Consider the following 15,635-nt stretch of genomic DNA (forward strand, 5'->3'; position numbering starts at 1 on the left):
CAGAGCCCATGCGCTCTGGAACCCGTGCGCCACAACTACAGAGCCCATGCGCTCTGGAACCCGTGCGCCACAACTGCAGAGCCCATGCGCTCTGGAACCCGTGCACCACAACTACAGAGCCCATGCGCTCTGGAACCCGTGCACCACAACTGCAGAGGCCACGTGCCCTGGAGCCTGCGCACCACAACTAGAGAAGAGAAAACCCGCACGCCACAACTAGAGAGAAGCCCACACACCACAACAGAGAGCCTGTATGCCGCAACTAAGACCCGACACAGCCAAAAATAAATTAAATAAATAAATAATAAAAAATTAATCTTTTAAAAAAAAAAAAGATAACTCTTAAAATGTAGAGACCAAAGGACCAGTCTGGAAATTATTGGTGTCATCTCAATATGAGGAGCCTACCCTGGCCTGGGGTAAGGGCTGTGGGATGGCAAGGACATGACAGATACAGAGAGTCTGAATCCTTGAAACATCTTACACATTCAGTTTATCTATGCCCCACAGCTTTCCACAAATATCTGCGGCAATTTAAATAAGGTTAACATAATACAGTTAATAAGGCAGAAACAGACACGTATGGTCCATTAAAAATCACCTCCTGCCGCCAACCTTTCAGCAACCCACTCACTATCTCACCAAGCAAGAGGTGGAGTTTTAGCTTAGAACTTGCCTTCTCAGACGGGTAATAAAAGACAGTCTCAAGAAATCATAAATTCTCAGAATTTCTGCATTGGCCACTTCGAAGTTTTTCCGGAGAAACTTTGTGAGGTACAGATTGAAAGAACCTGAAGACTGACTGAGTTTCAGAAGAGGAGTGAAATGAGGGAGATTAAAAGATTGAGCCTGAGGTTATGAGTTATTGGCATTGACTGGGCTAGAGAGAAGAAAAATTGTTTAAGTTAGAGTAACAGTGGGACACGTATGGGAAGAAATTAAGCAGACAGTTGGAAAAGGGGTCACTGACATCCAAATTAAACTATCAAGACTGAATGTGGGGGACTTCCCTTGTGGCGCAGTGGTTAAGAATCCGCCTGCCAATGCAGGGGACACGGGTTCCAGCCCTGGTCCGGGAAGATCCCACATGCTGCGGAGCAACTAAGCCCGTGCGCCACAACTACTGAGCCTGTGCTCTAGAGCCCATGCTCAGCAATAAGAGAAGCCCCCGCGATGAGAAGCCCACACACCGCAACGAAGAGTAGCCCCCGCTCACCGCAACTAGAGAAAGCACGCATGCAGCAACGAAGACCCAATGCAGTCAAAAATAATAAATAAATAAATAATAAATTAAAAAAAAAAAAAAGACTGAATGTGGGTGGGCCAAGGACTCACTCCAGTCTTCAAATCATTCCACCATAATAAACAACAAGGTTCCACTGTATACCACAGAGAACTATATTCAGTATCCTATTATAAACCATAATGAAAAAGAATATATTAAAAAAAAGAATATATATATGTATAACTGAAGCACTTGGCTGTACAGCGGAAATTAACACAACATTATAAATCAACTATACTTCAATAAAAAAAAAAATTCCACCCTAATCTACCAGGAGAGGCTGGTGCAATGATTCTTCTTTTACTGAGACAATCTGCCCAGGAATCACTGCACATAAGAGGCTTACTATTGCCTCTAAATCTTTGTTAATGGTGATTCCCATTTGGACTACACACCCCTAATTTTCCCATCAATCCTCTCTCTCCCTTCCTTTTACACCAGGCTCAAAACACCTTTGGGAATCTCGATCACATTCCTTTGATCTGACTCTGATCAGTTCTTACCTCTCACTCCATCTGTATTACTCCTGTAGGGCTGCACTGCTGCACAACTCCAGGTGGGCACTCACATTGGATCCTCTGTCAATGGTTTCCACTGCAGTGTGTGACATGGTGGCCATCTGTAAACAGTAAGAGAAAGGATCAAGAGTTCTAACGCCAAGTCTTCTCTTTTACCTAGAAGCTCTGGTCTAGAGGTCACCATTTTGTCTCTCCCTCTTCTCCACAATATCCAAACAGCAGCTCCTGTTATTCCACTGCTGCCCCCTAGAGGGCTCTCTATTTAAACCATGAGCAATAAACTGAGGAATTAAAATGTGTGGTTTTAGTGTCTCATCTTCAGACCAGGTGGGTTATATTTTCTACTTTGTGGACTGGCTGAAATCAAAGCAACAATAATTACTTAAAAAGAGGGCCGTTGACACTTTTAACTGGATAAAATGTTACAGCATGGAGAATTCCCTGGTGGTCCAGTGTTTAGGACTTGGCAGTTTCACTGCAGGGGCCCGGGTTCGATCCCTGGTCAGGGAACTAAGATCCCGCAAGCCACGGCATGGCCAAAAAAACCAAACCAAACCAAACAAACAAAAGAAACCTAGATGTGTCAGGTAATGATGAGGTTCAAACAACAGGCTTTGTAAATTACCAGGGAATCCTAGAGTACTCCCTCCTGTCTATCCCTGCTGCAGTTACTACATTTTTTTTTTTTAAGCCTGTACTGTATAAGTGGTGTTTCTTTCATTCCTTCTCATTGTTTATTCCTACTCTCTCACTTTGTGAAAAAAATAAAGCTCGTTTGAGATTTGCTTATTTTACTAGTTTATTTTTAAATGTTTTATGTGTATTCTTGTTTCTCCACTTACTATATTATCAATTTCTGTTATTTGCTTCCTCCCACTCTCTTCATGTTTAAAGCCTTGTACTAACCTAAGATGTTAACAATAGAGGAAACTAGGTGTGGAGTATATGAAAACTCTCAGTACAACCTTCAATTTTGTACAATTTTTATGTAAATCTCAGTACAATTTTTCTGTAAATCTAGAACCAATCTTAAAAATAAAGTTTATTTTAAAGATTAAAACATGGGCAATGGTATACAACAAGTTTTTTAAAGCAGAAGTCATGATTTTAATAATCGACAAGGTGGAATTTGAGCCAAGAAAGCAAGGTTACTTTATAAAGCTAAAGGGTACAATTGGCAAAAATCAATTACAGGAAAAAAACTGTAAAAAACACAAATACATGGAGGCTAAACAGTGTGCTACTAAATAACCAAGAGATCACTGAAGAAATCAAAGAAGAAATCAAAATATACATAGAAACAAATGACAATGAAAACACGATGACCCAAAACCTATGGGAAGCAGCAAAAGCAGTTCTAAACAAAAAATCTTAAAATCTGTATGGAGACACAAAAGACCCCGAATAGCCAAAGCAGTCTTGAGGGAAAAAAACGGAGCTGGAGGAATCAGACTCCCTGACTTCAGACTATACTACAAAGCTACAGTAATCAAAACAATATGGTACTGGCACAAAAACAGAAATATAGATCAATGGAACAGGATAGAAAGCCTAGAGATAAACCCACGCACCTATGGTCAACTAATCTATGACAAAGGAGGCAAGGATATACAGTGGAGAAAAGACAATCTCTTCAATAAATGGTGCTGGGAAAACTGGACAGCTACATGTAAAAGAATGAAATTAGAACACTCCATAACACCATACACAAAAATAAACTCAAAATGGATTAGAGACCTAAATGTAAGACTGGACACTATAAAGCTCTTAGAGGAAAACATAGGAAGAACACTCTTCGACATAAATCACAGCAAGATCTTTTTTAATCCACCTCCTAGAGTAATGGAAATAAAAACAAAATAAACAAATGGGACCTAATGAAACTTAAAAGCTTTTGCAAAGCAAAGGAAACTACAAACAAGACAAAAAGACAACCCTCAGAATGGGAGAAAATATTTGTAAACGAATAAATGGACAAAGGATTAATCTCCAAAATATATAAACAGCTCATGCAGCTCAATATTAAAAAAACAAACAACCCAATCAAAAAACGAGCAGGGGGCTTCCCTGGTGGCGCAGTGGTTGAGAGTCGGCCTGCCAATGCGGAGGACGCGGGTTCGGGCCCTGGTCTGGGAAGATCTCACATGCCGCGGAGCGGCTGGGCCCGTGAGCCATAGTTGCTGAGCCTGCGCGTCTGGAGCCTGTGCTCCGCAACGGGAGAGGCCGTGATAGTGGGAAGGCCCGCACACCGCGATGAAGAGTGGCCCCCACTTGCCGCAGCTAGAGAAAGCCCTCGCACAGAGGCGAAGACCCAACACAACCATAAAATAAAATAAATTTTACAAGAAATGCAAACCTTTAAAAAAAAAAAAATGGGCAGAAGACCTAAATAGACATTTCTCCAAAGAAGACATACAGATGGCCAAGAGGCACATGAAAAGCTGCTCAACATCACTAATTATTAGAGAAATGCAAATCAAAACTACAATGAGGTATCACCTCACTCCTGTTAGAATGGGCATCATCAGAAAATCTACAAACAGCAAATGCTGGAGAGGGTGTGGAGAAAAGGAAACCCTCTTGCACTGTTGGTGGGAATGTAAATTGATACAGCCACTATGCAGAACAGTATGGAAGTTCCTTAAAAAACTAAAAATCGAATTACCATATGACCCAGCAATCCCACTACTGGGTATATACCCAGAGAAAACCATAATTCAAAATGACACATGCACCCCAATATTCACTGCAGCACTATTTACAATAGCCAGGTCATGGAAGCAACCTAAATGCCCATCAACAGACGAATGGATAAAGAAGATGTGATACATACATACAATGGAATATTACTCAGCCATAAAAATGAACGAAATTTGGTCATTTGTAGAGATGTGGATGGATCTAGAGACTGTCATACAGAGTGAAGTAAGTCAGAAAGAGAAAAAAAAATATCGTATATTAACGCATATATGCAGAACCTAGAAAAATGGTACAGATGAACCAGTGTGCAGGGCAGAAATAGAGATACAGATGTAGAGAACAAACGTACGGACACCAAGAGGGGAAAGTGGCTGGGGGGTGGTGGTGGTGGAATGAATTGGGAGATTGGGATTGACATGTATACACTAAAACGTATAAAATAGATAACTAATAAGAACCTGCTGTATAAAAATAAAATAAAATAAAATTCAAAAAAAAAGCAGTTCTAAGAGGGAAGTTTATAGCAATTCAATCTCACCTCAAGAAACAAGAAAAATCTCAAATAAACAATCTAACCCTACACCTAAAGCAACTAGAGAAAGAAGAACAAAGAAAACCCAAAGTCAGTAGAAGGAAAGAAATCATAAAGATCAGAGCAGAAATAAATGAAACAGAAACAAAGAAAACAATAGCAAAGATCAATAAACTAAAAGCTGGTTCTTTGAGAAGATAAACAAAATTGATAAACCCTTAGCCAGACTCATCAAGAAAAAAAGGGAGAGGATGCAAATCAGTAAAATTAGAAATGAAAAAGGAGAAATCACAACTGACACTGCAGAAATACAAAGGATTATAAGAGACTACTACAAACAACTATATGCCAATAAAATGGAAAACCATGAAGAAATGGACAAATTCTTGGAAAAATACGATTTTCCAAGACTGAACCAGGAAGAATTAGAAAATATAAATAGACCTATCACAAGTAATGAAATTGAAACTGCAATTAAAATCTTCCAACAAACAAAAGTCCAGGACCAGATGGCTTCACAGGCGAATTCTATCAAACATTTAGAGAAGAGCTGACACGCATCCTTCTCAAACTCTTCCAAAAAATTGCAGAGGGAGGAACACTCCCAAATTCATTCTATGAAGCCACTATCACCCTGATACCAAAACTAGAAAAAGGTATCACAAAAAAAGAAAATTACAGACCAACATCACTGATGAACACAGGTGCAAAAATCCTGAACAAAATACTAGCAAACAGAATCCAACAACACATTAAAAGGATCATAAACCATGATCAGTGGGATTAATCCCAGGGATGCAAGGATTCTTCAGTATACGCAAATCAATCAATGTGATACGCCATGTTAACAAATTAAGGAATAAAAACCATATGATCGGGCTTCCCTGGTGGCGCAGTGGTTGAGAATCTGCCTGCTAATGCAGGGGACATGGGTTCGAGCCCTGGTCTGGGAAGATCCCACATGCCGCGGAGCAACTAGGCCCGTGAGCCACAACTGCTGAGCCTGCGCGTCTGGAGCCTGTGCCCCGCAACGGGAGGGGCCACGATAGTGAGAGGCCCGCGCACCGCGATGAAGAGTGGCCCCCGCTTGCCGCAGCTAGAGAAAGCCCTTGCATGAAACGAAGACCCAACACAGCTAAAAATAAATAAATAAATAAATAGAGTAGCTATTTAAAAAAAAAAAAACCATATGATCATCTCAATAGATGCAGAAAAAGCTTTTGACAAAATTCAACACCCATTTATGATAAAAGCTCTCCAGAAAATGGGCATAGAGGGAACCTACCTCAACATAATAAAGGCCATATATGACAAACCCACAGCAAGCATCATACTCAATGGTGAAAAACTGAAAGCATTTCCTCTAAGATCAGGAAAAAGACAAGGATGTCCACTCTCACCACTATTACTCAACATAGTTTTGGAAGGCCACGTCAATCAGAGAAGAAAAAGAAATAAAAGGAATACAAATTGGAAAAGAAGAAGTGCTAATAAAAAAGAGGCTTTAATTTACTTGCTTCATCCAATCAAAAACAAATAATAATTTTTTAAAAAACTAAAAATAGGGAAATTCCCTGGCGGTCTAGTGGTTAGGACTCGGCGCTTTCACTGCTGGTGCCCAGGTTCAATCCCTGGTTGGGTAACTAAGATCCTGCAAGCCATGCAGTGAGGCCAAAAAAAACAAAAAACAAAGTTAAAATAAAAACCCTAAAAATAGAGTTGACCTAAACAATATAATTAACAAAGTAGACCTTACTGATATATATCAAACTTTGCATCCTGAAAGTAGAGGATACTTCATCCTTTCAAGTGGCCAATAATATTTATGAAAATTAATCATATTTAAGACTTTACGAAATATTTCAAACCCCCCCAAAACAGAAATAATGCAGAAAATATCCTATAATCATATTGCAACAAATGAATTTAATAAGAAAATCAAAGAGTCCTCTCTGTTCTGGAAGTTAAAAATAAAGCTCTCTTTCATATAATTGGGTCAAAAGGGAAACATAACCCAAAACAAAAGAATTAATGGAAATGATAAAATAATAATGTAAAGAATATATACCAGAATCTATGAAATGTGGCTCAAGTAGTACTCAGAGGAATACTTAATCACCTTAAATACATATTTCAAAACAAAATGGAGAAATAAGCATCTTTTTTAAAAGACAGAAAATAATAACAAAATAAACCAAAGGAAAGCTGCAGAAAGGAACAAACGAAGAAAACCAAATTATAATAAATTAGAAAACAAGAAAAACAGAACTACTATACAAATCTAAAATACTTTTTTTAAAGGTAAATAACTCATCAGCCCAATCAAAAATGAGGAAGTGAGAAAGTGCAAATATACAAAAGAACAAATAATGGAAGGAAATAAAGAGATAGAGAACACTTAAAATACCATAAATGACTTTGCTCAATGCCATGCAAATAAATTTGAAAACTTGAATTGAATGATAATTTTTTAAATAAAATAGACTGTTTTCAGTCTAGAACTTATCCTATATACTGTTGTGGTTTTCACTGATTATAAATTTCCTTTCCAGTAATTCTAAATTGTTCTTTTACGTGTTTTGGTTAGCAGAGAGCTAGAGTGATGAGGAGAAAGAGAGGCAGGTTTTCAGCTTGTATGGACAGGCATCCAGGAAAGGCAGGGATGCACAGAGTCCCGATTTCTAGAGGAATAATGTTGCAGGGGGCATTTAACCTTGAAACAACAGCAGGCAACTCCTAATCCGAGCCAGTACCTTCAAAGGAAGGATAAAGTGGTCTTACACTGGAGCACTCCCTGACTACTCCAGAAGCCAAAGCAAACACTCTCTGCAAGAAAGCTTCTCCCACATATTAAGATTAAGCAATCAATTCACAAAGATTATCAAACACACAAGGAAGCCAGCCACTATGAGTAAAATCTGAAGCAGCAAGAAAAAAACAGAGTTAGAGCCCAAGGGAATAAAGCTACTAGAAGTGACAAATACAGTGACAAATACATATGAAACGCTTAAACAGTAAAAAGAGTTGTATTTACAAATGAAAGCATATAAAAAAAGTGACCCAGATTGAATGGATGGATCAGGAAAAAACATATTCTAGAAACAAGAAAAAATAGGATTGTTGAAATTAAAGTCTTAAAGGATGGCTTTAAAAGAACATTTGGAACAATTAAAGAAACAATGAAAGAATTGGAAGATTTGTCAAAAGGATGTATCCAGAATATGAGAAAAACAGATACAGAAATGAAAAAATATAAAAGAAAGATTTAGGGGCTTCCCTGGTGGCGCAGTGGTTGAGAATCTGCCTACTAATGCAGGGGACACGGGTTCGCGCCCTGGTCTGGGAAGATCCCACATGCCGCGGAGCAGCTGGGCCCGTGAGCCACAACTACTGAGCCTGCGCGCCTGGAGCCTGTGCTCCGCAACAAGAAAGGCCACGATAGTGAGAGGCCCGCGCACTGCGATGAAGAGTGGCCCCCACTCGCCGCAACTGGAGAAAGCCCTCGCACAGAAACGAAGACCCGACATAGCAATCAATCAATCAATCAATAAATCTTTAAAAAAAAAAAAGAAAGAAAGATTTAGAGACATGGAGGATAAAATGAGAAGGTATAATATAGAAATAACTAGAGTTTTAGAAGGAAAGTATGGTCATAAGAGACAAAAGGAAATATTTTAACCAATATTGGTTAATGGTATTCTAGAACAAATGAAGCATTAACACTCACAGATCAGCGCTTCTCAAGCAGAAAAAAATGAACAAAATTCATAACCAGAAACTCAAGAGTAAAACTTCAGAATACCATAGATGAAAAGGCCCTGTAAATAGTCAGAAAGAAAGGAAAGATCACCAGCAAAGGCAAGAGTTAGCATGACAACAAAAGTCTCAGTAGCAACAATGGAAGACAGAAAACAATGGAATCAGGTATTTGTCATACTGAAAGAAAGCATTGGTGAACCAAGAAATGTGAGCCCAGCAAAACTCAAATAAAGGTGTTTTCAAATTAAAAAATAATAATGAGGAAATTTACTTCTAAAGGTATGCTTTAAAAAAAACTTCTGAGAGGGACTTCCCTGGTGGTCCAGTGGCTAAGACTCCACGCTCCCAATGCAGGAGGCCTGGTTTGATCCCTGGTCAGGGAACTAGATTCCACTGCCACAACTAAGAGTTCGCATGCCGCAACGCAGATCCTGCGTGCCGCAATGAAGATCGTGCATGCCATAACTAAGACTTGGCGCAGCCAAATAAATAAATTAAATAAATAAATAATAATAATAATAAAAACCTTCAGAGAATGTGCTCCCAAGAAGAAGGAAAATAACCCCATAAGAGTTATTTGAGATGCAAGAATGCAGTGTCACATAAGGAAATCAAAACAAACACTACAAGGTTAAAATGATCATACTTTTGGACTTCCCTGGTGGCACAGTGGTTAAGAATCTGCCTGCCAATGCAGGGGACACGAGTTTGATCCCTGGTCTGGGAAGATCCCACATGCCGCGGAGCAACTAAGCCTGTGCGCCACAACTACTGAGCCTGCGCTCTAGAGCCCGCGAGCCACAACTACTGAGCCCGTGAGCCACAACTACTGAAGCCTGGTGCCCTAGAGCCCGCATGCCGCAACTACTGAGCCCATGCGCTCTAGGGTCCACGTGCCACAACAAGAGAAGCCACCGCAATAAGTCTGTGCACCACAATGAGGGAAGATCTTAGGAAAGGAACCCCAAAATGTTGTATATGAACTCCTGGGCTCACTCCTGAACTGCACAAGTAAAGATCAGATCACAAACAGACAGGAGAACTGAACAAAGTCAACAGACTTTGAGAACTGAATTAAGTGACAGGCTACCACTGGCCACTGGGTGGCACAAAAGTGGGACAGATCCAAATAGCATTGAAAAGGCCTGGAAAATAGAACTGGCACTGAAACCACAACCACAGAACACTGATTGGAATTTGTGAACTGAATCCAACCAGCTCAATTGCCTGAGAAAACAAAAATACCAGCATGCTCTATAGGACTTAAACAAGATTGAGTCTCATAACATAATATTCAAAATATCCAGATTACACTCCAAAATTACTCATATCAGGAATATCTCAACTCACATGAGAAGAGACAATAGATATCAATGTGAAGATATTGGGACAGATGTTGGGATTATTTGACAAAGACTTTGAAGGAGTGATTATAAAATACTCCAACAAGTAAGGGCAAACACTGTTGAAATGCATGAAGAGATGGAAAATCTCAGGAAATAAATAGAAAATATAAAGAAGAACCAAATGAATATTCTAGAACTGAAAATTAAAATAAGTAAAATTTTTTAAAAAATTCACTGAATGAACTCAATGACAGAAAGGAACTGATGAAAGAAAGATTCAGTGAACTTGAATACAAGTAATAGGGACTTCCCTGGTGGTCCAGCGGTTGAGAATCTGCCTTCCAATGCAGGGGATGTGAGTTTGATCCCTGATCGGGGAACTAAGATCCCACATGCTGCAGGGCAACTAGGCTGAGCCTGTGCGCCACAACTAAAGAGCTTGAGTGCCACAACTACTGAGCCCACATGCTCACACAACTACTAAGCCTGCACGCCACAACTAGAGAGAAGCCCACACACTGAAACTAAGACCTGATGCAGCCAAAAATAAATAAATAAAATAAAAAGTATACATATATTTATAGAAACTATGCAATTTGAATAACATTGAGGAAAAGAGATTGAAAAAAGTAAACAGTGCCTCAAGGACATGTAGGACAAAACCAAAAGGTCTAACATTCATGTCATCAGAGTCAAAGAAGCACAGGAAAGAGAGTGTGGTATAGGAAAAAACTTCTTAAAAAGAAATAATGGCTTAACAAAGCTTCTCAAATTTTATAGAAGACATAGACCTATAGATTCAAAAAGTTCACCAAATTACCAACAGGATAAAAAACCAACCAAACAAAAAATCGTCACCCAGGCATATCACAATCAAACCACTGAAAACTAAAAACAAAGAAAAAATCTTGAAAGCAGCCAGAGAAAAGAAACACACTTCTGTAGAGAAACAATGATTCAAATGAGTGTGGAGTTCTCATTTGAAACAATGGAGGCCAGAATAAAGTAGAATAATATTTTTTAAGTGCTGAGAGGAAAAAAACTGTTAACTCAGAATTCTATATCCAGGAAAAATATCCTGGAGAAATGATGATGAAATAAAGACATTCTCAGATAAAGAAAAACTAAGAATTGTGAAAAGAAGTTTTCAAACAGAAATGATATGAGCAGGAAACTTGGGTCACTGGGAATAAAGGAAGAACAACAGAAATTTCAAATATCCTCTCCTAATGAATTATTAAATATGTTTGATGGTTGACAGCAAGTATTCTAACATTACTAATGGGTTTTAATATATGTAGATGGTGATATAACTGGATGACCTCTGATTCCATCTGCTTCTCACTCTGAAAACAACTGCTGCTTCTCCCTCTGCTCAGCATGTCTTTTTTCTGCCACGTGGCGTCTACTTTTTTTGTAACTTCTGTTTCCTATGGCCAGCTTGGCCTCTCTGGTTTCTCTCCATCTTTGATACTATGGCTAACTGCCCGATTCTCTCTGGTTTTCCATACCACCACCATCACCACCACCACACACAAAGACATACTCACATCACAGTGAGCGACTGGCCCTGGTCCTTCTGGTTTTGACAGTGGTTCCGCTCAAGTATACCTCTTAGGCTGCTAGACAGCTTATGATTTGTCTGTTTTGGGGTGAGTAGTCACCTGTGGCTGAACAGCAGTTTCATTTTGTGTAAAGCAAGAACACTCAGAGCTTTCCCTCAGCAAGGGATGTGGATGGGGAATATTTCCTTATAAGGGGATGGCAGGCATGATGATTGCCATGTGGAGTACAGCTGCACTAAACTGTTAGTCTGAGAACCATGTCAGACACTTTCACCCTTCTAGGCCTTTATATGGTCTGTTCCTTCCTCCTGGAATGTCTTTTCCTCTTCTCTGCCTAGAAAACTGTAAAACCCAGCACAAGGACTGAGTAAGTCACTCCCTCTCCCCCGAGTCCTTATTGCCCTTACATCCAACTTCTATTCAAGCATTAATATGCTGTTTGACACTGTTCGTGCATGCATTTGTCTCCCCAACCAGACAGTAAGTTCCGAAGGGAGGGATTCAGGAGCTATTCATTGCTGTATTCTCATTACCAAACATGTTCATTCATACATTCAGTTATTCATTCAACAAATATTAATTAAATGTCCACTGTGTATCAGTCACTGTACCAGGCACTGGGATGCAAATGTGAACAAGGCAGAGAGAGTCCCCTTGGAGATTAGTGTGTGTTGCACAGTGTGGCACATAGTAAACGTTCAAGAACTTATTTTGAATTGGATTGCACTTGCTTATAGTCACTCTACCAAGGATTCTTTTGACCTTTCTCAGACATCAAAGCTTTACATATGCAAAGCAGTGGACAGTGAAGTGGGCCATGAGGTACTCTTCTACAACTCCAAGAGGTGCTTCAAACTTGATTTGCCAAAAACCAAGTTTATTGTATTTCCCAATCCTTCCACTCCTTATGTGTCCCACATCTCAGTAAATGATACCATCATACACCTACTTGCCTCAGCCAGGAACCAGGAAGTCTTACTGGATCAACCTCTCTTGCCTTCTCTCCCCCTTTTCCACCCTCTCTCTCACATTCTTCTCCCCATTCTCTCCCTACCATCACCAATGGAATAAGTCTTGACAATTCCACTTCCTTAGCATCTCTTTCACCCTCCCCCACATCTATTCCTGCTAATCCTGCCTTGTTGCTGGCCCTTATCATCTCTCACCAGCACTCCAAAGAACTCTTCTCATGAGTCTCCTGTTTCCTTTCCAACCACATCACTTATCTCTTCCTGGCCCCAACATCATGAATTTCCCTGAAATTTCACCAGCTCCCTGGAACTCTTGCTGCCTATTTGCCCAGAATGCCTCCCCTCTCCCCAACTCTCCTCTGTTCCCACCAACCTGGCAGATGCCTACTCAGATTTCAAGGCTCAGTTCAAGTTGTTCCCCTGAGAAGTCTTTTCTGTCTCCCCAAGGTAAACTGACCCATCCCTGCTTTGTGCTCCACACCCTGTATAGAATTCATTCTTATAGTAACATACAGTTGCATTTTTTAAAATCATTTTGTTTCCCCCACCAGACTAGGAACTCCTTGAGGACAAAAATCCTTGTATTCTTGGTGCCTGGTATATAATAGGTGCTCAACAAACATTTTGTGAACGAATCCAGTAAACAAAATACTTTCCTATCTTTACCCTTCCTTTTCTGTGAAACAAGCAACCAGGCCTTCTAGCAGGTGCTTCTTTGAGTCTCTGTAAGAGTTAAATTAAATAATTCATTGGCTGCCTGCTGCAGTAGAGCTGAGAGAGCCAACTCCAGCTAATTCTCCCTAGCCCGAGGCCTGTCACACAACCACCTCATGACCACATCTTGATAGGGCCTCTATTCCTGGGCCTACCAAAGACAGGTGGGAGCACGATCTTCACTCAATCTCATGTTTATGTCCTTCATTCCCAGACACCCATTTCTGCCCCTCCTTTGACCTTTTCTCTTTGTCCTCTGCCACAATTTTATTCCTCAACTCTTCTCATAATATCCCTCTTCTTTATCCCCCAAACTTTATCTGCTTTGTCTCTACACCATCAACATTCTATCCCCAAGCATAATCATTTCATAAAAGCTATTGAACATCTGTGATGCCCAGGCCCTGTGCCAGGCACTGAAGGTAAACAGAGGAATGAAGTATAGTCACTATACATGGGAAACTCAAAGAGGCCAAACAAGTATCTAAAGAGATAATATAGAAAGACCAATCTAGTCTATCAATAATCAGTGTCCTCAGGTTCTGGAAGGGACGGTACCACTGACAGTGGAGATGGTCAGAAAATTCTTCTTGGAGGAGACAAGGTTTGACTTGGTTTTGAACTAGGGTTCTTGGACAAGTTCAGAAAAATGGAATCAGAATTTAAGCTGAGTTAGCAGTTTGAACAAAGATCCAGGAGTCAACAGGTAAAAGGCGTTTTCAGAGAACAATGATTAAATTATTTGGGTTGGAATGGAAAGGAGGTATAGAAAAGTCACGGTGATGAGATTGGAAAGATAATTTGGTGCTAGACTGTGAGAGGTATCATCGCCAGGTTGAGGAATTGGGACAGTGGCAGCTAAGCAAGAAGGTGAGGAATTCCATGTTGAGGAGGAATAGAAGATTAAGATGTAAACAGTGTTTTATAAAGGTTGGTGTGACAGCTATGAGGACATGGATAAGGGCAGGGAGAAATCTGTGGCAGGATGACTGTCATAGTGTAGGTGGTGAAAAGAGGGAATGAAAAGATGATATGGGGACTTCCCTTGTGGCACAGTGGTTAAGAATCCTCCTGCCAATGCAGGGGACATGGGTTCAAGCCCTGGTCAGGGAAGATCCCACATGCCGCGGAGCAACAAAGCCCGTGTGCCACAACTACTGAGCCTGTGCTCTAGAGACCACGAGCCACAACTACTGAAGCCCGTGTGCCACAACTACTGAAGCCTGTGTGCCTAGAGCCTGTGCTCCGCAAGAAGAGAAGCCACTGCAATGAGAAGCCCTCGGCAACTAGAGAAAGCCCGTGCGCAGCGACGGAAAACCCAACACAATAAATAAATAAATAAATAAATAAAATCTATTTAAAAAAAAAAGATGATATGGAGGAGAAAGATATTGAGAGAAGAAACAATTGGACCAAAGCCAGGGTTCTGAGCACATGAATTTAGGGGAATATAAATGACAAAAACAGGAAATGTGGAAGAAGGAGCCCTTTTGAGACAAATGGCTGACCTTGGCTGTAGACAAGGTCCAAGTGAGAGGGGTGGGTAAGAGATCAAGGAAGAGATATCCAGCAGGTTGTAGGAGATATAGACTCGAAACTCTTGAGATAAGTCAGGTATTGAAGAGGAAACTGGGGAGTCATCTGCTTGGAAGTGATCTTCAAGAGCAAAGACTGTAGAGGGAAGAGCGGGAAGCCAAGGACTGAGCCTTGAGGTTCATTTCCTGTTAGGGGTGAGGAAGAAAAAGCAAGAAAGCTAATGTGGGGGTCAGGAAGAGAATTAGCACAGGGACTAAGAAGGCAACGGCAGAGAAGGATTCTAAGTTTAGGGAGGTAACTGTTGTTTGGTGTGAATTTAAGTTTGTATTATATGTGTTATGTATGCATTGGGAAAAGTGTGAAAGGACATACACCAAATTATTAGGATCAGTCACCTCTCCAAAGTGAAAAAGAGTTGAGGGCTTTCCCTTCTGTTATGCATGAATTTCTACAATTAGTTGACATTACTTTTATAATTACCATTCACTCCCACTCTAGCCAAATAGTGAGAAAACCACTTTTCTCTCCAACATCTTTCTCTCTTTCCAGCCATCCCTCTTAGCTGCTTCTCAGCCAGTGTCCTCACCTCTCCCCCAGCACACTCCTAAAATCCCCACTCCAGCCTTTAAACTCTCCGCTCTAATTTCCTCAAAGTGTTGATCACCTATTCTTTGCAGGGGGAGGGTAAACTGTCCCAGGTGGTAACATA

General features: G+C 40.4%; 1 long non-coding RNA gene across 1 annotated transcript in view; it reads right to left on the reverse strand.

The window, feature by feature from the left end:
- Nucleotides 1–15,635, reverse strand: part of LOC118887048 — a 100,779-nt gene that overhangs the window by 22,395 nt on the left and 62,749 nt on the right. The window contains exon 4 of the long non-coding RNA XR_005017870.1: nt 1,789–1,904. This is a non-coding gene — a long non-coding RNA (uncharacterized LOC118887048). The remainder of the gene's footprint in view (nt 1–1,788; nt 1,905–15,635) is intronic.

Source organism: Balaenoptera musculus, chromosome 20 (assembly GCF_009873245.2).
Source record: "Balaenoptera musculus isolate JJ_BM4_2016_0621 chromosome 20, mBalMus1.pri.v3, whole genome shotgun sequence".
NCBI lineage: Eukaryota > Metazoa > Chordata > Mammalia > Artiodactyla > Balaenopteridae > Balaenoptera > Balaenoptera musculus.